Here is a 27,234-nt window from a genome sequence, read left to right as displayed (position 1 = left end):
TAGCTTCAATGTATATGACTCAACCAGAACACTATTTTTCCTTTCCTGGTGTTTCTGTCATTACCTCAAATTTCAATCATCCAAAAACCGTGTGGACTAAAGTAGAGATAAATGAGTTTAGCAAATATGAGTTATTTTACCAAAAAGGAAAAGTAATTTGCTCTTCTAAATCCTCTGAGGTGTCTAAAAGTCAGTTAAGTCCTACACACCTCAGACACTACCCAAGCTGTGCCCTCTTCCAATTTTACTGACTGTCAGGTATCTCACATGCTTCCAGGCTTTCTGCCTTGCCTTAGGAAAGCACAACATTAGCTCATTCAAATTCATGAAAAAGACTGATTAATTTTAAATAGTATCTTGTTTCCATTTTTGTCAGGAGGAAGGCTTAACTACAAGTAAATAGTCTCAGAAGAAGCAAATTTGGAGTAAGAGAGCCTTCAAAACTCTTCAAACCTTAATTGTGTAAGCAAAAAGCACATTCTATCTCAGAGGGATAGAAAGATTAGTATAGCAACTGTCCTGTGTACTAAGTGCTCTATCATAAGGCATGAATTAATATTCTATATTCTTCTAGTATTGAAATCAATAAAGCTGATTTTATGGTAAGATGGAATTGACATATATATACTTAGTCATTAAATCATCACTACTTGTTTTTTTTTAAAGACTTTATTTATTTGTGAGAAACACACAGAGAGAGGCAGAGACACAGGCAGAGGGGAAGTAGGGTCCCCATGGGGAACCCCATGCAGGACTGGATCCCAGGACCCAGGGATCACACCCTGAGCCAAAAGCAGACATTCAAACATTGAGCCACTCAGGTGTCCCATAACTAATTATTTTTTTAATATTTCTTTGATTATAAAGGAACTTTAGAGTCTTGCAGGACATTAGGATTCTCATTAATGGGAAATTCATGAGGATATGAACTAAACTACACTTTTATTATCTAATACTAAAATTAAGAGTTGATTACTTAGTAATTCTCCTAAAGATATTAATTATTATTTGCCTTTGCTATACTCCCTTCTAACAGCTGGTGGAGAGCAGTGGCCTTGTTTTGTCCTCATGTAATCTCCATTCAGAACAGATGATTAAATTCATTGAGCTTGGATGAAATTAAGGTTTTTAGGACATTTGAGGAGTTCTTGATCATTATTTCTTATGTCATTTTCTGTCTTCTCTCCATACTCCCATTTTACATATGTTGTTGCATTTCATGGTGTCCCACATTTCTCTGAAATTCTGCTCATTTTTCTTCATTGGTTTTCCTCCCTGTTCATTAGGTTGCATAATACCTAATGATTTCCATTTTAGTTCACTAATTCTTTATCCTGCCAGTTCAAATCTGCTGTAGAGTCCCTCTAGTGTAATTCTCATTTCAGTTATTTCACTTTTCAGGAAAAAAAAACCCATAATTAAAAAAAAAAACAAACCATAATTTCCATTCAGTTCTTTTTATAATTTCAATCTCTTTATTGATATTCTCTATTTGATGAGACACTGTCAACTTATCTTCCTGTATTTCTTTAAGCCCAGTTTCCTTTGGTTTCTTGAACGTATTTATAATGGCTACATTAAGCCCTTTATCTATTGAATCTGACATCCGGTTGCTCTCTGAGGTAGTCCTTGCTGTCTGCTTTCTTCCTCCATAGATTTTCCTTTCTTTGTACCATGATTTTTGGTTGGAAACTAGATATTTTAGGTATTATACTATAGCAAGTCTAGGTACTGCTTCTCTAGCCCTCCACATCAGGGTTTGCTATTGTTTTCTCAGTGTTTTTTGTTTGTTTGTTTGTTTAGTGATTGGCTGGATTAGCTGAGTGAAATCTATTTTCTCTCCTCAGTGTGAAACTGATAATGTTGCCAACCTAAAGGGAGCAGGCTTGAGTCACTCTGGGATGACAGTGATTTTGGCGGGGCTCTCTTTGAACATCTCTTTCCCTAAACACAACCAGCTGTTAAACCTAACTAGTTGCCAGCTGACTGTTCTATTATTTTCAACAATGCTCTGAGGGCATAAATTGCTCCACTAGACTGATCCAATTGCATTCAGGATCCTTTATTAATTTTTGAGGTCAGTGTTTCAGATTTGTCCTGACCCTAGAAGGTTACTGTTTTACTCCGGTAAAGTAGCTGGCTGATAGTTTATCTTCTCTCTCTAATGAATCTGTAAGTCTCCTCTAAATTGCTTTTCACTGTGGCCTCTATTGTTTCTAAGAGTGCCCTTAGGCTTGAATTTTCTCACACTCTTTTGCAAATGAAGTCAGGTTCCTTTAGGAAGTGTTTCCATTGCTGTGTTTTACAACCTGCCTTTATCCCTGGCCAAACTTTCTGTTCCCCTCTGAAGCTCAAGGTGGGGAAAGTGACACACAGTCTTTCCCGTGTAACACTCTTGCTTTCAGATCTGGTGCATTTGCCAGGTAGGTAGGGATTGAGGACAGTAGGCTCAGGTCTCAGCTGGCCACTCATCACATGGAGTTCTGTCTTATAAGTGAGGCAAGAGTGATAGGGCTCCAGTACTCACTGCATCCATGCTAGAGCTTCTGTACAATGAGAGGTGACTGGAGGGAAAAAAAGACTTCCTAACTCTTGGCTATCAGAATTTAGCCTTTGTAACATGTGATTATGAGCAGGATGAGAAATGCTGACATCCTGCCTCTCTCAAGAAGACACCAGAGCCTTGAATTGGCAGCTGGAGGAGGAGAAAGCCCTGTGTTCTTGGCTGCACCCATCTGGAGTGCAGTTTCTACCATGCTCAGCTGGGATTGGTGTGATGATGGAGTATCCTATGATTCAAATGCTACATATTTTTGCTATTCTTACTGAGTTTTAGCAGGCTTTCAGAATACCTTTTTCTCTCTATGCCCTTAGGGCCATTTCCAGAAAATTTAAATGGTTACGGTTTTAAACCACAATTTTTCCAAGTTTTGCTGGGGAGTTGGCCCATGGAGCTTTTCACATTGCCATGCCAGGAGAGGAGCTTCCATATGCATCCAGCACTGGTAAATGAATGAATCTAGCCCAGATAACTGGACTCAAAATCATCATCCAATCAGACTCCTCTCACGAATTTGGAATTGGGCGGTCAAGAACTCTAGCAATTACTAGGAAGGGCTGATGCCAAAATACTACATTACACAGAAAAATCTAAATTGGAGGTCTTTCTCAGAATAATGATTATTACCAGAGGCAAATTTTATCTCAGTGACCTGTCTTCAGGGCAGGGCAAACAACTAATTACCCAACATCTATTTGTTTTCTTATTGTCCTGTGAATTGCATCCCTTCCCTTCAAAGTTCCAGACCGATACCCCTTCTCCTTCATTCAAGATGACAGACATATCTCATTTTGTCTTTAGAATTTTTGTCTCTGTGTGGATTCCCCATCCATGCACTATTAAATTCAACTTTCTTCTGTGATTCTGTCTCATGGCAATTTGATTCTTTGTCCAGCTAGAAGGACCTTCAAGGGGACAGGAATCTTGCTCCCTGACACCAGCAATCAAATAAGACTAAAGAAAATAAGAATTCTCTATATAATAAAAAAAGCCCCAGAGGTTTTCTTTTTCTCTGCTCTCTTTCTTACTTGTCTCTGCATACATTGTAGTAGAATAAAATCATAAAGGTCCTAAGGGTAACATTATTAGGGAATGCCTATTCTGGAAAAGTTATAGTTCAGATAGGCTGGAAAACTTTCTGATAAAAAAAAAACCCTAGGAATTCTGGGTTTATATACTTATTTTCTGTATAGATTCTTTTTTTTTATTATTGTGGTAACATATAAAATTTACTATTTTAACCATTTTGGATTGTACAGTTCAGTGGCATTAATTATATTCACATTGTTGGGAAACCACCCCCACCATCCATCTCCAGAACTTTTGTATCTTCCAAAGTTGAAACTTCATATCCATTAAACTACAACTCCTCATTCTCCCCATCCAGTCCTTTACAACCACCATTCTGTTTTCCATCTCTGTGAATTTGACTACTCTAGGCACCTCAGACAAGTGGAATCATTCAATATCTGTCCTTTTCTTTCTGACTTCTTTCACTTAGTAGATTGTCTTCAAGGTTGATTCATGTTATAACATGTTATAATGTTTTCCTTTTTAAAATATTTTATTTATTTATTCATGAGACATACAGAGAGAGAGAGAGAGAGAGAGAGAGAGAGAGAGAGAGAGAGAGGTAGAGGGAGAAACAGGCTCCACGCAGGGAGCCCGACATGGGACTCGATCTCGGGTCTCCAGGATCATGCCCTGGGCTGAAGGCGGTGCTAAACTGCTGAGCTACCCAGGGCTGCCCAATGTTTTTCCTTTTTTAAGGCTGAAAATATTACTTTGTCTGTACATAACACATTTCATTTATTCAATCTGTGGGCACTTCATTTGCTTCCACCTTTTGGTTTTTGTGGATAATGTTGCTATGAATGTTGGTATACAAGTTCCTGCTTTCAGTTATTTGAGGTATATACCCACAAGTGCAATTGGTGAATCACATAGTGATTCCAACTTTAATTCTTTGAGGAACTGCCATATTGTTTCCCATAATGACTGCACCATTCTTATTTCCTACCAGCAATAGGCATGGGCTCTAGTTTCTCCACAACCTCATCAACATTTGTTATTCTCTGTTTTATTTTTTCTTTTTATAATGGGAAAATGTAACAAACATACTTTTAAGTCCATATCTGAGCACTGAGGAAGAAATACAAAGAAAGTGAAAGCCAAAAGAAAAAGAAAAGAAAGAAAGTGAAAACCAAGGTGGTAAACTATGGAAGAGGCTTATGCTTTTAACTGTTATCAGGGCACATGGGACAAATGTTGAGACTGGACAAAGTAAAGGACTGAATGAAGTGCCTACCTAAAATCAGGGCCATGAAAGAGCTACATTCTTTGTTGAAGAATGCTCTGGGTGGGGAATAACCTACCAGTTCATGGAGATGAGCAGAGAAACCTTGTCCATTTTAGCCTGGGGTAGAAAGTATAAAGATTGAGTAGAAAGATCTCTGAGAATTTGCAACCAGAAGTGTGCCTTCAAGCAGATTTTGAATCAAATATATCCTGTGTGGTCCTGGAATACAGAAGCTAGCATATCAACATGAAGTTTTCAGTTCATCCTGTCTATTAATGCCTATGGCTAAAGAAAGTGTAAATAACTTGAGATTCACAGTGTCAACCCAGTCCCCAGAAGATCTAAAACTAAGCTTCGCCACTCCTTTCCAACATAAGCATAAGACATGAGAGAATACAAACTATCACAACCAAGTCATTAAGCATATTAAACAGCACATTACACTCCAAAGTAGACCACAGAAGCATTAATAAAATAATAACATTAAAATGTTATCTGTTTAGAGAAATAAAAATTATAAAAATAAAATAATGGGACACGATATTTTCAAAAATATCTGAGGTTAATTTGAACAGAAATTTAAAAAATTTCTACAAAATGAAAAAAACATAAAGTCACTGAAATTAAAAACAAACCACCTATGGAATTATTCATATATAACATCAGACACAACCAAGGAAAGCATTAGCGAGCTAAATCATAGTTCTAAAGTGATTGTCTATAACGCAGTATATATAGTAAGTGGAAAACACACAAAAAGTAATGAAGAGATGTTGTGGAAAGAATGAGAAAGGCCAATATGCCTCTTATGAGAGTTTCAAGAAGAAATATAGATAATAAATGAAAAGCAATACTGAAAGATAATGGCTGGGAACTTTCCAGAGTGACAGGAGACATGGGTCCTCAGATTCACAACATATACTAAACCACAAGCAAAATACTTAAGACCAGATTCACACCTAAACACTATGTAATTAAACCAGAGTATTTATATAGCTATAATAATAACTAGATAGAAAGGATAGCTGGCTTAGAGGGCAAAAACAAAACAAAACTTGAAAACATAAGTAAGGAAAATAAGAGCCTTGAAGTGCAAGGGTAAATAATCATCAGCCAAGTTTTTTTTTTAAAAGATTGATTATATTTATTTGAGAGATAGAGAGAGAGAGAGAGGGAGCATGCATGGGGGGAGGGGCAGAGGGAGAGAATCTCAAGCCGACTCCAGGCTGAGCACAGAACTGGATGTGGGGCTTAATCTCACAACCCTGAGCCAAAATCAAGAGATGGCACTCAACAGACTGAGCCACCCAAGTGCCCCTGTGAACAAAGATTTTTAGAGCTGGTCCCAAAACACTACCTTTCAAGAACAAGGGTAAAATGGTCCCATACTCAAAAGAACAATATTGAGGAACTTTTTCACCAAAAGGCTGTCACTTAGAAATCCCAATTTCTCCAAGAAAGGAAGAACTGAGGCAAAAGAAGTAATGCTGAGCAAAGGAATTGATAAATTTGTGGTTATATTTACAGAAGCAATAATTGTATTAACTCTAAGAAAAATAATAGAGAAATTGGTCCAGGAGCAAACTTGATGGAGAAAATTTTCAGAGTTAAATATTTTGAGTTATTGTTCGGGTATAGTAAAGGTAATGATTAACTTTTGCATTTCTTAATTATTTATAAGTAACATTTTAAGAACGACCATAAAAAAGAGAATGAGAATATTATTGCTTCTAAGCTAATAAAGGATAGTATAAGAATAAGGAAATCTTTATCAATCCAAACAGAATTTAAAAAGGAAAAAAAGTATTAAGTATAGAAAGAGCAGGGCAGATGGAAAACACCAAGTGTGAGAGTAGAAATAAAAATAAATGTAATTGAGCTAAATTCAATATATATCAATTCAAGAACTAGACTCAAGACATAACAGTACTTAAGGTTAAATGTTAAAAAAAAGAAAAAAAAGCACGCACATAACGAGTAAACAGAAGCTCCCATAGCTTTTTAAATTGATGCTAAGCTAAGAGGAAGCTACATTTGTCATGTCTTTGACAGGTGGTGGGTACATGGTATTACCTTTCTAACTTTTTGTAGTGGCTGAAATACTTCCTGATAATAACAAAAAGTGATAAAGGAAATGGCCCAGGGCTCAGAACTAGGCAACAGTCCAAAGGCATCTAGAGAATCTCCAGTAGCCAATTAATACAATGAGGATTTGGCCTCTAGTACTGAAAACGTCACTGGCATTTTTGTATGATAAGGTGCTAAGAAATGCTATCCATTATGACCTATGAATCAGTAACAAAAGAAGCACAGGACTGTCATTTTGGCAAAGACCTAAGGGACAAAAGGCTGAGCTTGCTTTTGTCTCCCTAGGTACATCAGATTTTACCTTAGTTGCACAAAGATCAGGTTTCCCATCTTGTGGTTAGCTGTTAGGATTAACTATGAGGAACCCAGGTAGCCACTGTGGACTTCCTTGCTACCTGAGACAAACCTTCAGAAAAGAAAGCACGGCCCTACTTTGGCAAGCGTTTCTAATTTTATGTCAACAAGAAAGGACAGAACGCATGCACGCACCTGTATAGACACACACACATACACACGCACGCAGTTTCCTGCAGATGCTGAGAGATTTCAGGGCAAAGAAGGGGCAGCCAGAACAAAGGGGTAAGGTAATAAAGATGGCTCGAGTGCCATGAAAGGAAAAAAACCCAGCTTTCCATTAGAGAGTGAAGGTGGAGGGTAGGAGGAGAGAGAGAGAGAAAGGGAGAGAGGGAGGGGGTGGGGGAGAGAAGGGAGATAGGGAGGGAGGGCAAGAGAGAAAAAAAGGAAGAGGAGGAAAGAGAGAAGGGAAGAGGAGAGAGAAGAGGAGAGAGAACAAAGAGGATGAGCCAAATGTCAGCCTCTTTCGGAAGTCCATAGAGGAACGCTGCTATATCTTCACAAGTGAGACGAAACCAAAACAGCTAGATTTTTGCAAAGAAGTGGGCAGTAGCATGATCTAAACTGTGCCAAGCCAGGACAAAACCACATAAACGAACAAAATAAGCTTAGTGATGATATTCTATAGGGCGTGTCTTCCCTAGGGAACATTGCACACATTATCCTCCCCACCCCCCCCCGCTGCTTTTCCTTACATGATAGTAATATAGTAATATTACTATGAGCTAAGATTTTATATACATACTAATCGGATATATGAAAATTAAGTGTACTGATATAAATAAATTGATAAACTAATCAAACTCTCACAGCAACCCTAAGAAGTGGGAATGTTTTGTGCCCATTTTACAAATGGGGTAACCAAAGCAGAGAGAGCTTAAATACCTTGTCTGAGGCCACATAGTCGACAGAAGGTAAAGCAGGGTTCTGAATCTAACTAGTCTGGTTTAAAGTCTATCTTTTAATCTGAATGATGACTGCCTCTAGACTTCGGGAAGGCGGATGTAGGCATGCCTGTACGGGCAAGCAGGGCTATGCGCTGGGACGCTGAGATCATTCTCCACTCTCTGAGCAGCGTCCCTGTGGATCCGAGGAGCCATAAGTCTGAGTAGGGGAAGGAGGCAACAGTTGCACATTGCTCCTGCTCCATGCTTTCTCCACTTCAGAGCATGGTTGCAAATGAACAGAGCAATGGATGACTACAGCACTCCACTCAGTGACAGATCTGGTCTGATGCTTGCTCAGTCCAGCCCTCTGTTGAGTGATTGCAAGGGAGTGGAAAAAAGGTCAGAGCACTGCAACTTATGGGCTCTTTCCAAGACAGCCACTTACTACTTCTAAAAATCTTGGGCCCTGGTGGTCTCCCTCTTCATTAGCACCGTAAACTTGCTCAGAGAGCACTTTAGTAAGTGTGCGCGGTGCCGCACTTCAGTGGAGCTCTCATTTGTTCCTTATTATGTGTGGTTCCAAGTTCCATTCAGATCCCCCCCCCCCCCCCCATAGAAGTCCCTGTCGCCTCATGGGTCTATTGCTCTCTCCACTATACCACACCAGTGGGCACGATGAAACACCAAGGAGCCTGTTCTCAGATGTCAAGACATTCTTATCTCAGAGAGAGCCCAGCAACTCCACCTGGGACCCCTCTGGGCTAAAGACTGGAGCCCTTTTTACCCTGTTAGAGAAGGAGCAGCAGGCAGCCCTGAAGATACACCATAGTGGCTGACAAAAATTAAGTGCTTTTATTTGACTTGAGAGAGTCTCTGGGCAATTTTGCAGGAGTTCTTTTGTCCTGGTTGTTTTTCTTAGATTAAAATTTTCACCAGCATTCCAAGGGCATACACTCACTCATGCACAGGGGCCCAGTAATGAGCGGGAGCGCCACTTCGGAGTCAAACCCTGCCAAGTCTAATACTAAAAGTAGGTGAATGAGATTTGACTGCCTCCTAAATTGAACGTCTGTGGAATTTCTTGGACCTGAAACAGAGCCCAGAACAAGGTCTGTATAGTAACATTCACTAGGTGTCAGTGTTTGACAAACTGTCTTGCCAGCATCATTAGTAAAATGTTCATTTTGGCACAAATTGTCTATGGAAAATGCAATTAGGAAAAAGTTGTGCAAATAGCAATTAGAAACTGAATAGCTCACCTTATTCCTTTTATTCAGATTACCCTTGGCTACTACACTGAAATAAAGCCCTGCTGGAAATAGCTCGCAGACGGTCACAGTAGCCTCCGAAGCTCATCATCTTATACGGGGAATGAGAAGAACAGGCAAAGAGTCTCTTCAGTGCTTTTCTGCTTCCTCCTCCTGCCACTTTCTTCCCTTTTTCTGGACACTGTCTTGTCATTGCAGTGGCCATTAAGCTCAGGCCTCCTTCCTCGGCTGTAGGCTAGTCCCAATAGAAGGGAGGAGAAGTCCTTCCAAAGAGGGGCATTTTGACAGATTTCAGCCTTGACAAACATTGCACTGCTTTGAAAAAAAGAGGAATTATTTCTGCACCATTTGTGATTGGAAAAGTACCAAAAGAAACGCATTTTGTACCTTCATGCAGTTCATTCAATCATCAGCAACGTACTGAACACTTGCAATGTGCCAGACACTGTTCTGGGTGCAACAGAAATAATAGCAATTATCCCTGACTTCACAGAAGTCATCACTGAATAGGTGACACAGGAACAAGAAATTGGAAGGGAGGACTAAAGTTGCTAACAGGAAATGGTGCCTCCGGCAGACATGACTGCAAATGCAAAGGTCCTGAGGATGAACGTCCCTAGCAAGCTCAAGAAAGAAGCCGGGGGGGGGGGGGGGGGGGGGAGATCCCTGGGTGGCGCAGTGGTTTGGCGCCTGCCTTTGGCCCAGGGCGCGATCCTGGAGACCCGGGATCGAGTCCCACGTCGGGCTCCCGGTGCTTGGAGCCTGCTTCTCCCTCTGCCTATGTCTCTGCCTCTCTCTCTCTCTGTGACTATCATAAAAATAAATAAAGAAAGAAAGAAAGAAAGAAAGAAAGAAAGAAAGAAAGAAAGAAAGAAAGAAAGAAAGAAAGAAAGAAGCCAGGGCTGTGTGGCTGGAGCAGAGCAGGAACTGAGATCAGAAAAGTGAAGGAAGTAGAAGCCCTTTAGGCTGTTGTAAGAAAGAACATTTTCTCTGGAGAACCGTTGACATGTTCTGAGTAGAGAAGTGATATGATCTGATAGAGGTTTAAAAGATGACCCTGTCGAGGACACTGTCTAGAGGTCAGGGTGCAAAGGTGGAAGCAGAGAGACACATTAGGAGGCTGTTACAATAACTCAGGTAAGGCCATGATGTGGAGGAGCTAAGAAATAAAAATAAAAAGATTCAAGATACATTTTGAATGCATAACTTAGAAGGACTTCCTAGTGGATTGTTTGTGGGGTGTGGGAAGACAGAAGGGTCAAGAATGCTTCAAAAGATTCTGACTTGGGAAACTGGCCTTGTCATTTCTTGACAATGACAGGAAAGGGAGGCAGGGACTAGGGAGTAGGGGCAAAGACAGCCATTTAGTTTGGGACTTGCCTCTTAGATCCCCAAAAGAAGGTAAAGAGTAGGCAACAAGCTACACAGGTGTGGAATTCAGGGAAACGGTCCAGGCTGGGCATACAAATATGGGAATTGTCAGTATATGGATGGAATTTCAAGGTGTGAGAGGGGCAAAACAGAAGGGAAGCGAGTATAGACAGAGAAGGGACAGTTGTGAGGACTGGTTCTGGGACACTTCACCACTTAGGGGTTGGGGTCATGGGAATGGATCAGTAGCAGATAACTGAGAATGAATGGCTAGAGAGGCAGGAACAAGACCTGGAGTATGTGGGGTCTTGGAAACCAAGAGAAAAGAGTGCTCAGGGAGGAGGCAGTGATCAACTGTAAAAAGGTGAAGTGACCAAGAGAGGTTGGGAGCGGTGTTTCCAGACCCTACATTAAGTGTCTTCTAGGATAGCCCTTTTGTCATGTTTGCAGTCCACATCTAGTAGCTCTATGAGACACTGCTGATATTTGGAAATAACAATATCTTTATTTTGCTTAATGTTGCTTCCTTCCTGATTATAAAACTTCAGCCACTTTTACCTGTCATCTTAGCCATACTTACATGCTACATGCTTATCACACGTGCGCACACACATGTACACAGACACTGAGTTAGCTCTGGGAATCCCCAGGAGTTGGCTCACTTGTGCTTACCGAGAAGTCCCAAGAGTCACCACAGGGTGTCTTCTGTCTTCCTTGGGAGGTCTGCTACTACATGTAATCCCATACATACAGATTGATATGCAATGTGTTAAGAGCCCTCAAGGTATTAGAGATCTAACTTAATAAAAGAGGAAGGGGATGCAATATTATGGTTATACATTCAATTTCAATTGATAATTAATTCATGACTTTACTACTTCTTCAAAAATATGCTAAGCTAAACTGTTTTGTTTGCTTGTTCACTGCCTTCTCTTCCTCTTCCTCCTCCTTCTTCTTTTGTATGTGACCAAATTTCAAGAAAATTTTCTTAAAAGATTACGATAAAGATATAAGCAATTTAATTGGGTTTGAAGGAAATGTAGTACAGCAGTCAACCTAAAAGAGCTCTCGATGGTCAAAAATGGAACAATTTGAACAAGAAAATAAATACCTATAGTATTGGAGTATAACCCACAGAGTAAAATAAATGTCCATGAGGCCACACTAATACAAATCAACAATGGAATAGATAAGTCAATGCTGTTTTTATGTGTTATGTAAGGAGTATTGAGAAATAAATCTTCTTCTTGCCTTTTTCATCCAACATTTTATTTGGACGATCTAACTGTAGCATTATATAATTTTGGCTCACTGTTACTAAGTAATGCCTGGTGTTCTACCTATGTACTTAAACCTTGCCTTAGAGATAAATACCTAGATTTCCTTCCACTTTCCAACTATACTGTACAAACATCCCTAAACATGACTACTTCTATAGAGTTATACAAAAATACTTCTCTGGGATCAGTATCCAGCAGCAGGCTGCCTAGGTCATAGAAAAAATGCATACTTGATTTTACTAAAGACTTCCGAATTGCTTTCCAGAATGAGCACACCAGGTTATACTTTCATATGTACCACACAAGCTTCCCATCCCTTCACATTTTTGCCAGTACTTGATGCTACCCATCTGTCTGATATTGCAATTCTGATGGGTATTGTATCAGTTTCCACTGATGTTGTGACAAATTAGCAGAAATGGAATGGCATAAAACAACTTCAATTTATCTTATGATTCGAAAGATCAGAAATGCAAATTTAGTCTCACTGGGCTAAAAGCAAGGTGTCAGCAGGGCTCCATTCCCTTCTGGAGACTTAAAGAAGGAATCCGTTTTCTTGTCTTTTCCTATTTATGGAGGCTGTTGGCATTTCTTGGATCAGGGACCTTTTTCCATTTTCAAAATCGGTAACGTATTATCTACAAATTTCCCTCTCACTTGGCCTTCCCTGCTTTCTGCTTATAAAGATCCTTGGAATTAAATGAGGGCCATCCAGGTAACTCAGGATAGTCTCCCCATCTCAGGAGTCCTGTGGCTATGTAAGGCAACAGAAAGCCCATTATTCTGTTAACTATAAAAGTAAAGTTTGGGTTTTTTTGTTTTGTTTTTTGTTTTTTGTTTTTACAAGCCTCAAGAGAGTGGCAAAAACATCTCTCTCTCTCTCTCTCTCTCTCTCTCACACACACACACACACACACGCACACACACGTACACGCACTGTCGGTTCTCTTTCTCTGAAGAACCCTAATACCTGTGCTTTTATTTTTATTTATTTTCAGGCCACAAGGCAATACTTAAGGGTCTACGTAATGTTAGGCAAAAGGATGGTTTCTGGATTTTTTCTTAGATACAACCACTTCATATCCATATGAAGCATATCCACTTCAGCTGGGGACATTCACATGGAATCAGAATCCAGGTTCTGTTTCATCATGCTGTTTTCTTACACAAGACCCGGTAAACACTAACTTCCTGGATTGTGAAAGGCGAGGTTAAATGACTGTTCTTACCTCTTGTGAGATTCTTCTGGCAGCCAAGGCACCAACTTGGGGTTCCAGGTTGCAGATTCAATCTGTTCCATATGAATGATACTTTGGCTGCATTGCACTGCCTCAAGCCAATCTTTCAATCATTTTATTCTCTAATCCAGTTTGTTTGGCCGTACCTGGCTAATTTGCCTTCTAATTTCCATATCAGCAGCCAATTATGTGGATTGCTCCACTTTAGCCAAAAGATTTAAGTCAATTTATAGCTTTAAAGGTAACCAAAGCCAAATCAAATCACAACTGAGGCTCATGGTTAAATTTCAACATTTGAAGGGTTGTTAAAAAAAAAAAGCACAGAGCCCTTTTGACAGATGGAAACAAGGCAATGACTAAAAACAGAGCAGAGAGTGTACTGATGATTTTTTTTTTAAAAAGCCAAATTGTCTAAGAAATGTTTCTAAATTGAGTGCTTTAAATAGAAAACAATCTATCAAGCCAATCGAGGGATTGCGAATGTTGCCAACTTCTTGTCATTTTCACCAACTGAGAACCAACAGATTAAATTAGGAAGACTATATAAATATTGTAACTTCATGGATATTAAAAATAGACTTGAGAGAAATGACTATAAGGTTGATTTTGAAGTCAGATTGAATGAGACACTGGATAAAGGATAGATATGCCGTGAATTGCAGAGCATGCATTTGGGTTTGTTGGGAAGGAATATGGTGGATAAACTATAGGGAACAATGAAATGGAAGGGAGAATTTAGAGAATGAGGGACAAGAGTTTAGAGTTTTATCAATAGGAGGCTGGCAAAGTGATTAAAATGATCAAGACACTGTACATCTTCACATACAAGAATCTTATCAACTATACCACGCATTTTAACATTTATTGGAACTTTGTATTTCTAATTTCAGATACAAAATGTGCATTTCTAATATGTATCAGTATCATATTCCACATCATATATCATGTAGCATTTTTTTCTTTCACTCCTACTTTGCAATGTTGCATGACTCTCATTTCCTGATAAGGACATTGGAGAGAATGCAGAGAAGACTCATATTAGAATACAGATTCTTTAGACTAACACAAGTCAGGTACTCCAATGAATTTGCTTCTAAATCAATCTGCAAGTTCTTAACACCTGACAGGTGAACAGTGAAGCAGAAATGAATACAGTTTCACTTAGCTCTGAAGACGTAAATTCAATTGAGAATACTCTCATTTGTTGAATGTTCAAATTCAATGTCATTAACGCACAAGTATTGCACAAATGTTAAGACAGATTTGCTATTTTTATCTCTGAAAACAAAATTGTTTCTGAATTTGTATGCAGAACCTCACAATGTTCTCCACTTCAAGGGTGCAGGCTAGAAATTGGAAAGAAAATAACCTTGGGCATGTTTTTAAAAAAAATTATTATTTTTTTAAGTAGAAGTCTTTTTGAAACGCTTATATCGATCACCAAAGTGTGCTAGACTAAAAGCCAAGCTCTCTGGTTGAAACAGGAGGTGGAAACCCAAAAGTCAAGCTCACTCTTTATCTTTACCCTTTGTAGGAGGCCCAGTGGCAGCACTTTGGGGTCCTAGGCTTTAAGTATCACAGCCTGACTAATCCTGGGGCTAGGGAGTAAATTCCCAAAATGAAGAAAAATATATGAAAATTGTTGTGCATGCAATGAACCTGTTTGGGAAGAAGACCTACTACTTGTCATTTGTCACCACACTCAGCATGGAGTCTGCCTGAGATTCTCTTTCTCCCTCTCCCTCTGCCCCTCCACCAATCTCTCTCTCTCTCTCTAATAAATAAAATCTTTAAAAAAAAGATTAACTATCACAGCACAGCAACTTCTTTTCTAATTCCTCTTTTTATTCATTCAAATGTGTTAACTGAGTCCTACCCTATGCTAGGTACTCTCTTAGACACTTAGGATACAGAAGAAAACAAAACTGATTGGGTCATTAACTTTCATGGGGATCACAGTCCAACCAAAAAAAAAAAAAAATACTGAATGAGGTTTTGCCTACCGATTGGGAATTTTGGCTGAAGGGTGTGAAACATATGAGATAATTATCCTGATAGTCCAAAAAGAAGTGCTTAATTTTGCAGTTACAAGTTAGTATGTGCTTGTAACTAAATTATTATGAAATAATTTCATATACATTTCCTTCAAAGTTGACCAAAAACTCAAATGTCTTAGAGTGGCCTAAAAATTTCAGAATGTTTATACTGTATGGCATTCAAGGAATATGATTTTCATCTTTATGATATTTCTATCTAGATAAGGTAAATATTCGAGCAGGCTGTAAATGTCTAACGACAGCATCATCTGCTTAGCTCCATTTCTGCCAGTGCTCTGGGCAGCCATAAAACACTCACATTGCTTGTCCTGTAAACAGATGAAGGCCAAAAGACTATCATTCCATTTGGATCTCATGTGTTCCTCTGTGAAGACACAATGTGGCCTAAGAACATGACTTGGATAATGGCCTCACACAAAAATGCCTGTGTGTGAGGATTCTGTGACCATTCTCATTCTGTCCACTCAGGCCTTCTTTGTGGAATATGGCTTAGTGGTGGAGGCAGGGGTACTGATCAACTTTCCAAAAGGAAGGCAGACTTCTTAGGAATGAAGAAGATTAATTCAGGCTAGTAAGCTTCTAGAGCTTCAGGAATTTGGATGGCTTATGCTTAAAATATGACTTATGAGCTATGTGACCTGAGATAAACAGCTTCATTTCTCCAGGATTCAGTTTGTAATTTGTAAATAAGAGACATTCTAGTTCCTGTCTCATTAGATTACTGTGAGTAATAGAATAATGTATGTTAAGAAACTAGAATAATTCTGTCTCACTATATTCAACTATGTATATAACATACTATACATATACACTTGCATATATATTCTAGTATTTATATAAATATATAGATATAAACACCATATGGATCCATACTTGTATATTAATGTACATGAATAATACAAACATATCAAGACAAAAATTTATTGTCTTCCACTGTTCTTCTAAAATTTATTTAATGGAATAATATGTTCCTGGACAAGATCTCTCTTTCTGAATAGACCTCATTTTAAAAAAAATTGTTGGGAACGCATGGGTGGCTCAGTGGTTGAGTGTCTTGCCTTTGGCTCAGGGCGTGATCCTGGAGTCCCGGGATCAAATCCCACGTCGGGCTCTCTGCAAGGAGCCTGCTTCTCCCTCTGCCTATGTCTCTGCCTCTCTCTTTCTCTATCTCTCATGAATAAATAAATAAAATCTTAAAAAAATTGTTTGGTCATTCCAAGTCCCAAACAAGCTTCAGTTTAGATATTGGGGTATATAGCTCCAGACAGAGGGGCCTGGACATTCTACATTTGATGGAAGATCAAATCTTCACCCCTGTCTCAGCTGGGAGTGACTCTCTCTTCACAGAGGATTTCTCCCCTTCAGTGTGTGCTCTGTATTTTTGAACATTTCAGGGTCCTTCCTTGGAGGAGAGTAGGTTAAAAGAAAAAGGGAAGTTTTGCATTGTGAGTGCAGTTGGCCCTTACAGTGTTGGAGCTTAGCACCCACTGGGTACCAGCTGAATGACTGCTGTCACTCTTCCCAGATCAAGTATTCTTAGTTTGGAGGACAAGGCATATCTCCTAAAATAATATGCACTATTTTCCTATATGGAAATACATGGAAGTGTGCATCTATAGTTTTTATTCAGTCCCAGAAAAACAAAACACTGCCTTACATAGACATCATGTCATTCAGGGAAAGCTGGTTGACCATGACCCCAAGTGCCCCTGTGGTTAAAGATCCTTCAAGAAATAGGGAAGATCTCTGGAGGAAAGATAGGTCTTTTTAACAGCAAGGCACGTAAGAAAATTAATGTATCTGTACCCTGAATTTGTAGAGCAGGTTACAGAGTTTACAGATATCTGCCTTGTAGAGTGGTAATAAAGTAGACTTGATACAACTAATGAAAATAGTTGTGCATTGAGCATCTCCTTTGTAGCTGGTACCAAGTGTTTCACATGCACGTGAAGAGGACCTAGCCAATAGTAAACACTTCATAAATAGTAATTTCCGCCTCTCTTCTAGATCTTCCTTCTAGTTTCCTCCCTAAGCTTTCTAGAAGATTGTGTAGCAGGAATTCATCAATGAGAAACTCTCTACTTACCCAAATGTATTTGTAATCACAAAACAAGGGGTGGAATGTCCAAGAGCTGAAGTAATTCATTTACTTCTTAGTATTTGGAAGTAGTTCCTTCCCCTTTAATTCCTCCCACCTTTTTTTTTTTTTAAATTATAAGAACCTACTTAAAAATTTCTTTTCTTTTACTATAAAGATCATATAAAGCATTAAGAATAATTGGGAATCACAGAAATGTTACTCATGATTGTTCCTCCCTAACAGAACTACATGTGTTCTTTTCTAGGAGTTGTCTATAAATGCTCATCTCCTTACAATATTGTTATTAGTGTATGTACGCCTCTCATAATCATTCCCCTTGTTGCTTCATAGTCATCCTAATTATATTTACAATGGCTTGCTACCACCTCATGAGATACATAACTCTGCCTTCCCTTTATGTTGGCTACTTTTGTTCTTTAATTTTTATTCTGTTACAAAAATAACAGTATTTTATTCTTTTATTGGATTAATGTCTTTTAGACACAATTCACAGAAATGGTATTACTGGGAATTCTATTCCTATGGGAATGTTTTTTCTATGCTGTTATCAGAAACTACAAGTTGTCCAACATTACGATCTACCTTCAGTAGACCAGATAAATCTGTGTTTTAGTAATATTAAGCTTGATATTAAGTAATATTAAGTTCAATACTTTAAACTTGTGCCATCAGGAGTCATCCTATGTTGAGACAGATGACCCAGTAGAACAACCAAGAGCCATGCTGGCACTAACCACTGGAGTGGCTTTGGAAAGTGGCCACTTCTTATTTGGGTGATTCTTAGAAATAGTGGAGCTTATAGGTGACACTGTATGAGGGAAGCAAGGAGGAGAGGGGACAGATGAGGTAGATGGCATGGTCTTATCTATCTTTCCTTCCTGGTTCAGCCTCCAAGAAAAGTTTTTGAAGGAATTAAAAGTGTGTGTATCCTAGGGAAAACATCCACAGCATGTTTATAAAATATCACTCTGGTAAGCTCTTGGCAAGCCTTGAGAATCATAGCTGTCATCTTTGCCTATCCTTCATAGTCTGGAGAAGATGGATGATGATAAAGTTACTCATCTACGAGAGTTCAGTTTTCTCCATAAACACAGCTGTGTCGTGAGTTAAGCAAACTCAATATGTGAAAATTTGGAATGACTGAAAAATAAACTAAAGATGATTATTTGCACCATAAAAGAATTCTTGCTTTATAAATGACTCATTATGGAATTACTCTGAATAGTGAGATCTCCTTATGATCCTGAAATGTAATTCTGCTTATAAACATGTGCTTTGCATGCAGGTTTTTAAAGCCTCATTATTTGCATACAGAAAGGTATAACCACACTGATAGTTCTCCCTTCTCTTTTGTAAAGAATTAGGTTTATTTTTCCAAAGGCATATCAGTTTTAGGTTTCTGTGTGTGCATGTGTGTGTGTGTGTATGTGTGTACCATTTAGATGTGAACTTAGATTTAAATTAACTTTCCCCTTAAGTTGGTCTTTAGGAAAGTAACTTGTATTATTTCGATGCTAATTAAAATAACTTCGCCTGATTCTAGAAAATAATACTACAGACGTTACATTAGTAAGGATATGGTTTGCAATCACATCACTTGTGTTTCCATCACAGTGCTGTGTCTCAGAATAATTCACACTTGGACGTGGGATGGAGAACAGGATGGAGAACAGAACTTTTCCTCATGCCTATGAGGAAAGTAGACTCTACTGTCTGAAAGGTTTGAATGATTTCACCACTTTCAAGTATACGTACAGATTCCATTTTTCACAAGTCAGCTTAGGAGTATGTAATTACTTGCCAGACTAGTGACTGAATTTAAACCTGGCAAAAGTTGGGAGACACAAGCAGGCAATGAGCAGCTAAGAGGAATATAGAAATGTTCATATTTACACTTCACAAGATGGGAGGGGGCATAGAGAGATATTGCTAAGTGTTGTTGGAAGGAAAAGAATGACCATTTACAACTTCAAAGGGAAAAATAAACAAGAATGCACTAGCTAAAAAACACATGTACTTGAAAATTGGAAGAAGAGAGAAATGGGGTGTGGCTTAAGTGAACTAAGCCCTTTTTCTATGGTGGAGGAGTGGCCAAAACGTGCTGTTGAAACTTTCAAAGTCAAGAAAAAAGCAATGATGGAATCAACATCATATTTATATTTGCCAGTGAAGCTACCAGAAGAATTAAAACAGAAGTGGCTAAAAGTGGTTTTGTTTGAAAGAGAAGTGGAGGAGAAAGTGTGCAGAATGTTGCTTTTCAGCATCAGCCCTTTCTTCTTGGATATTTTTTTTTTACTGTGTACGTGTTTCACTTTGATTTTAACAAATCTTTTGAATGTATACACACAGGCATACAAATAAACCAGAATCTTTGATGATCTGTATCATCCTGACAAAAAATGCAAACTCTACAGCAAGATCACAGGGCCATTCATGACCGAACCTGTCTGATTTTTAACTGCTTTCCAATACCCAGTCAGTAGTACTGACTTGCCTCTTTCTCATGCCCCTCTACATCCCTGCTCCTCTGCTTGTTATTTTCCCACTGGCTCTCCCATCCGTTTCCTGTCTTCTCTCTTATTTGTTCTGTATCACAGAGAGCTCACTCCTGCAAAGCATGGTCCCAGACTCTTTGACCAGATAGTGGAAGCCAGTAATGGGAAACTGGCATGCAGAAGGAAGAGACAAATCAGGGTATCACCCCTCCCTTGCCCCCTCATTTCTGCTCCAGGCAGCTTCCTGACAGTGCTGTGTGTCCTCGAAGGTCCCAGTTCCCAGTAAGCAGACTCTGCCAAGGTTCTCTTTCACCTGGCAGCCTCAGCTTCTCTGCTCCTGCCAGGCACTCCCGCTTATCTTTATCTCTCCAACCCCTGAAGCCAGAGTGGTTCCCTGGAGGTGCTAATCTCTGAATTGCTTCACCTTTTGCCATTGTTTCTATCAACACTTCCAGTACCTTCATAGCTACTTCTATTAAATTTCCTCCTTCAACTACATTGGAGTGAGTTCCATTTCTCTGACTTGAGCCTGATTGATTGAGTTGGTTAATTCAGTTTGTCCCCTGAGACTAAGATCAGGGATCCTCACCTTCAGGAAGCCAACCTTGTCTGTGTTAGCAGCTCTTCCTTTGCCTCTGTGAGCACCATTCTCACTTCCATGTGGCACTGTGGCTGCTTCTCTGGTCTGTTTTATCAGACTCTGAATTTCTCAAGTGCTGAGATCCCGTCATGTATGCCTTTCCTTACACTGAGTATTGACTAGACCTGGGGAGCCTCTGGTAAATATTTGTTGAAAGACAATATTAGAAATGTGGAAGTTTTCCTTTTCGGATGGACAGTAGTGTCGACATCCCAAACACACACATCTAACAGTGCATGATGGAGTTTCTAAGGTAGTTCTTAGATGTGTCCACTGTAGTATTCTCTGAACTTCATCTTTTGCCCATGGCAGTGCCTTTCAAATGTTTCTCAGCATGACACTCAGTAAGAAATACACTTTATATAGAGATTCTGTATTTAATAAAGAGTAAGTATCTGTAATTACACTTTTGTTTTCATGATGCACGAGATGGGTACTTTCTCTTCTATTCTTTTCAACTCACTGTTCTATTTCATTTAAAAAATTCTAGTTGCATCCCATTAATTTAATTTCATGAAAATCTAAGAGTCACAAAATCATTTGAAATGCCTACCTTAGGTGACTGACAGCTTTTACTTAAATAGGAGGTCTCCAAGGATGGTAAGATTATTTCTGCCGTCCTCTTTTAAAATTGTTCCCTCAAATATATTACAGATGCCTGAAATCCCACTGAGGAATCTGAGTAGCCTTATGTTAAAGATTCAGTGTCTCCTTCTCCTCCTCTTAACAAAAATAATAATTGCAAAAACAACAATAATAATGATTACAATGCTCCTTGGGAGGTGTAACACTGAGCTATTATCAAACATGCTTGAATATATATAAAGAGTTTGAGATTTTCCTGTCAGGGTAAGACTTAATGAAGAGAGAAGGTAAAAATGCTGAACACATATCCTAATTTGGATATACAGACACACAAAAAAGAAAAGGTTTAGACTACTTAATAATTTTACCTTAAGCATTTGATCAGTTTATGTATGTTAAGCCGACATCCTGATTAATAGGAACTCATTAACTTCTACTTGTGAAGTTGATTTTTGATTCATTGAATTCTATGTTATAAAAAGTTTGAAAATGTTCATAATTTTGACTTGGATGCTTCATGAAACAGGCTGCAAAAAATCAAAATATTTTGGTCTCATTGATCAAATATTTTGGACCAGGCTTACTATTAGAATATCCTCAATAGACTTACAGGGCACTACTCCATCTCTCTTAGCATACAGATATTGTTTCTCCTATTAGACATTCATGCACAGACACAAAATAATTTTTTCCAAGGTAAGTAACAAAAGACCATCACTGAGCCATCTGTGAAAAATTTCACATCTGAAATGTATAACCAAGGTCAGGAACAAAAACACATAATAGATGGCTTACCGTCAAAGTCTACATCCTGAACAAAGAGGTAGATGTGATCCAAAGCAAAAGAAATGTTGCATTCTTTTCTTTCACTTCAGCTTCTAGAGACTATCAGTTCAGGGTTTGATGGGAGTAGAGTGGGGAGATGAGCATTTTTACATATGATCCTTTTTATTAATTTGACATAGATTTTAAAAGCAAATGTGTCTTTACCAAGCTACTGTTTGAGATTATTAAAAGATGTTTGTATGTGGTCCACAGCAGAACAGAAAAGAATAAATTTTATTGAGTTAGACCCTCCCTGTCACACACAAAAAAAGAAGCTAGGAAAGCCAGCAATTGCTCTAGCTTGCACATGCCCATTCCTTTTATTTGCTGGGGTTGGGGGGTGGTCTATTAAAAGGGAACTGAGTGGAGAGAAAGGAATGGTAACAAGAATGACAGAGAAAGAAAAGGCGATAAGCAGATGGAGAGGGGGGAACACACAGGAACCTATATTTATAACACCAAGATTCTTTCTGGAATTTCAACCCTACCAGAAATACATAGCATTGTCTTTCAGACTGGATCCTATTCAGAGCCTGCATTTCTTGCTGATTAAATAGTTTGTCCTTAAAGGGACACCACTATGGGTTGAATTGCGTCCCCTAAAAATCCATACATTGAAGTCCTTAATCCCCAGTGTCTCAGAATGTGACCTTATATGGAAACAGGGTTATTGCCAGTGTAACTGGTTAAGATGAATGAGGTCATGCTGGAGTACCGTGGGCCCTTACTCCAATATGACTTATGTCTTACGAGAAGGGAAAATCTGGACATAGAAACAGGCACACAAAGAGGGAAAATACTATAAAGAGACACAGGGAGATGGCCATCTACAAGTCAGGGAGATATCCTGGAACAGATCCTTCTGTCACATCTTGGTTTTGGACTTTTAGAACTGAGGCAATACATTTCTGTTGTTCCAGCACCCCAGGTTTTTATACTTTGTTATGGCAGCCGTCGTAAACCACTGTAGATTCTAAGACAGATTTCAGTTCACTTGCTAAAATTTAAGTGGTCTATGAAACATTAAGCACTGCTCTAAGATGGGGACGGGATGATTTGTTCAGTCTCTGCCTTCCAAGAGCTCATGATCACAGCTGGAGTATTCCAAGCAAGTAGAGCCTGCCTTCCTTCCTTCCTTCCTTCCTTCCTTCCTTCCTTCCTTCGTTCCTTCCTTCGTTCCTTCCCTCCAAGGTTTTATTTATTTATTCATGAGAGGCACAGAGAGAGAGTCAGAGACATAAGCAGAGGGAGAAGCAGGATCCCTGAAGGCAGTCCGATGCAGGAACTCAATCCCAGGACCCCAGGATCATGCCCTGAGCTGAAGGCAGACGCTCAACCACTGAGCCACCCATGCACCCAAGTAGAGCATTTCCTTAACTATCCTAACTGAGGAGAAAGTAGAGGACAAATAATCACTATCCCTCTTGAAAAGCCAAAGAACCAAAGTGGAGAGATGAAGTGATGTCTTAAACTGAACATCACAAGAATGAACTGAACTTTTCTCACTTAATCTGCCCAGGAACAAATGGCTTCATTTGTAAATTAGAGGTAAGGGGGATGAGAATAGACAGCCCCTTTATTAACTAGGGGTCATTTGGGAGGCTGGGTATGACATTGAGTGTGAAATGCTAAAGTCCAAACATTTGTGTGTCTCACTGTGCTGTTTCCCTACTTCACCCTTATTATATGGATTTCCTTTTCTTCCCTTTACCGGTAGTATGTTTTTGGGGATGCTCTATAGGGTGGACAACAAATAATAGTAATACTCCTCAGAATAAAGGAGAGAGGTGATAAGAACAAAAAAGGAATGGCACGAACATGAAGACTCAATGACCATGAAATGTATTTGAAGCATAGAAAATCTTGTATTATTTCTTTAGTAGAAATACTTGTTTTAGGACAATCAGTTATTGGGTGATTTGCCATTTTTCCTCTGAAGTCCAACAAATACTTGACAGTGTTTGAAAGGACATTGTCTGTGCAGCATTGCCTATAACTATAAGGCTTTATGGTATTTTTGCTAAGTTTTACAATATGATTCCCATAAGGTCACCCACAAGACTCATAATCAAGAGATGTTTTTGCTGTACACACACTGGCAGTGCAGGATCTTGAATCAAAAATTGAGGTTATAGTATCAGTCCCCACAAATCCTACTCTGCATTATTATCAGCATCTTCTAAGATAGATTACATCATGCTAGATACTAGCAGGAGAAAAGCAGTTTAATTGTGTAAAGAGACATGTATCCTTTTTCCTTTTGTGTAATATATCAAATTCTTATTTATCCATTAGAGGGCAGTGTTTCACAAATTTTAAGTCTTTGTCACTTGGGAAATGTGAATGGTCAATTCCCTGACAAAATAGTGAAAAGCCTTGGAAAATTCTATTTCAATAACTGTTAAATTTGGAATTTTGAAGATAACATATGTGAAGTCTTCACATAGGATGTAAATTCCAAGAATGTATCGGATGTGTATATTCATTTATGTGGCTCCAGCACAGAAGTAATGACAAATGGACAAAATATTTGCAGCATCAAACTGATTCTGATAAGGCTGTGTAATAAAATGTAAAAGCTTCAGATTATTTATTGGGTTTCAGAAACTCAATCTGGTCCTCACATTTTTTCATTGGCCCACTTAAATAATACACTTCCTTGTACTTTCTGTATAGTCTGGGTACAGAGAACAACCAAGGAGTCTGTACTACAGTAACACCAAATAAAACTAATGCACTAAGAAAGGTCTAGAAAGAAACACATTGAGTGATGCAGTGATTACCTCTGGACAGGGAATAGGTTTGAGGAAAAATGTGGGAAACCTTTCACTATTAGTTTTCTGTTTTTGTTGATTTTTTTTTGAGTTTTAATTTGATGTAAGAAAAATGATATTATGCACTGTATTTTTTAATAAAAGGATGGACTGGAGCATCTACCACTTAAAAATGTTATACTTCAGTTTGAGTTTATAGCTTTCTTTTCCTTGCAAAGAAGTTGTTATAAGGATATTTTAGAGAGACATTCTGCATATAATCATTGATAATGGATTGGGGGCACAATACACAAATACTGACATTTGGGATTTTTATACTATTGGAGTAGTTTGAATGATCTTATAATTTGAAGATAGTGAGTATGCAATGAGAAGAGATTTTCACCATCCCTTTGTTCTACACAACAATGGTTTCTAACTTAGTATCCATAATTGAAATATAAAATTATTTAGAATTAAGGAAGAAAAGAGTTCATTAGGTAAAAATGCAAATAATAATTTGGATGAACAAACTGTTACTTGCTTTCACTCTTGGTACCAGCTCATGTGCAGATGCTTATTGAGCAGTCATTCAAGATTGCCTGTCAAAAAGGAATGTCACCAGGAACAATGACTCATTCTTGCAAACTCCAGAATTTCAAGATACAAAGACAAAACACATATCCTGTCTACTCTGTCGTTATACCTCTAACCCCTTGTCCTGTCCTTCCACTTCTTGACTCATGCTCTTGACTTTAGGTTTTGATGAGACTTGAGGAGGTGACCTGACAGGGCTATTAGGCCATCTGAATTTTTCTTTTTCCCAGATTCTCTTCATGAACTCAATTCAATTGTTAATGACTGGAAATAAAGTGGGTATCATGTAGCTTATCCCTTTGGAGCAGTTTCCTTCTCTAATGGAATCATCTGGCCCTCCAGAATCCTACATCTATAACAGGGTTGAAAGAAAAAGTTTCCAACATTTAAACTATTCCCTGTCAGAGGCCTCAGTGATTTGGGGCATCTACAAATGGTAACCTGGATTATTTAAAAAGAATGAATAAGTATAATAGAATTCTTTTCATATTTGCATCATCATCCAAGAATATTAACTTCCCTCTCTTTTTAGGTCTCAAATCTATGAGTAATAGGCACTGCAGTGGAATAGAACTGATGAGTGAAAATAGCCAAAAGGGAAATCTGTGGCCTGGGAAATTCTGTGGGTTTGATGGCTTAATAGTAGTATGAGATAACAAGTCTAGACTATATAAATTGAAATGCCATTATATATGCTTTAGAATAATGGGAAGATCTGGAAAATGCATTTCCCTAATTCATTTCAGGACCCTGCAAATACCAGAAAGCTGATCTGCAGGATAAATGCAGATTTGAACACTCGTACATTATTACCATCACTCTTGGATATGTGGGTCCTCAAAATTAATTAATTTACCCCTTTGGGTAGATCTTCATAAGCCCACAAGCAATGCTCTTCACGCTCTTCTTAACTGGAATGGTGAGAGTGAAATTAATAGAGTGAAGGGTGTCTCTGCTATCCATTCTGCTGACCTAAGTTTGATGTCAAACCTGTGCCAGAGCCTGGTGAATATCTCAAGGAAAAGTTAAGGGCCTTCCTTCTGCCAGGCCACAAGGTGGGACATGAAGAATGTTGATATATTATAACCTGGGAAATGTACAAAAACGTAAGAAATGAACAAGAAGAGGAAACTGAGGCCATTTCTGGTTGACAGGTCATTGGGCTTCCTCCAATATTCCTGTTCCCACAGATCTTTTTCAAACCATCACCACTTTCAAATTCTTCTGGTCTTGCAGGCTCTCACTCAAAGAAAACAGCCTTGCCTATTGCTTCTCTGGGAACAGAGGTTTACTGGCATGAGCTCCCTCAAGTTCTCTTTTTTCCAGCTACACTTATCCTCATGTTCATTAATTCTTACTTCTTTTCTCAAAAGGAGAACTGTCACCACCACGTTTTTTGCCTTTAAGACCAGGATCTGCTTCCCATCCCATTTCACCCAATTATCCTTTCAAAACTTGCTCCATCAACTAGTATTTTACTTCCCATTAACATAAAGTTATACGCAAACTTTTCACTTCAAAACAACCCCCAAATTGTCTTTGGTGTCCTATATGCCTCAAGTGTCATTAAAGCATCAGCATCTTATTTCTTTTACTGCTTGAGTAAGTAGCCTACCCTCCTATTTTATTAGCTTGACTTTGAATTGATGCCTCCACCAGTTATAATCTTGATATTTTGTTGTACTTACTCCCATGAAGCTTCTGATGCGTAGGTCCAGTGACCTCTCCTCAGTCCCCACCATATTTAAAGTTTCTGCAGGATCTGACACTGAGAGGCCTAAAATCCTCTCCAAGAATACTTCTGTGACATCCTATCGCATGCCTTCCCTCCTTCTC

The sequence above is a fragment of the Canis lupus genome, chromosome 11 (genome assembly GCF_003254725.2).
Source record: "Canis lupus dingo isolate Sandy chromosome 11, ASM325472v2, whole genome shotgun sequence".
Taxonomy (NCBI): Eukaryota; Metazoa; Chordata; class Mammalia; order Carnivora; family Canidae; genus Canis; species Canis lupus.
Note: the sequence above shows the minus strand (reverse complement) of the source record.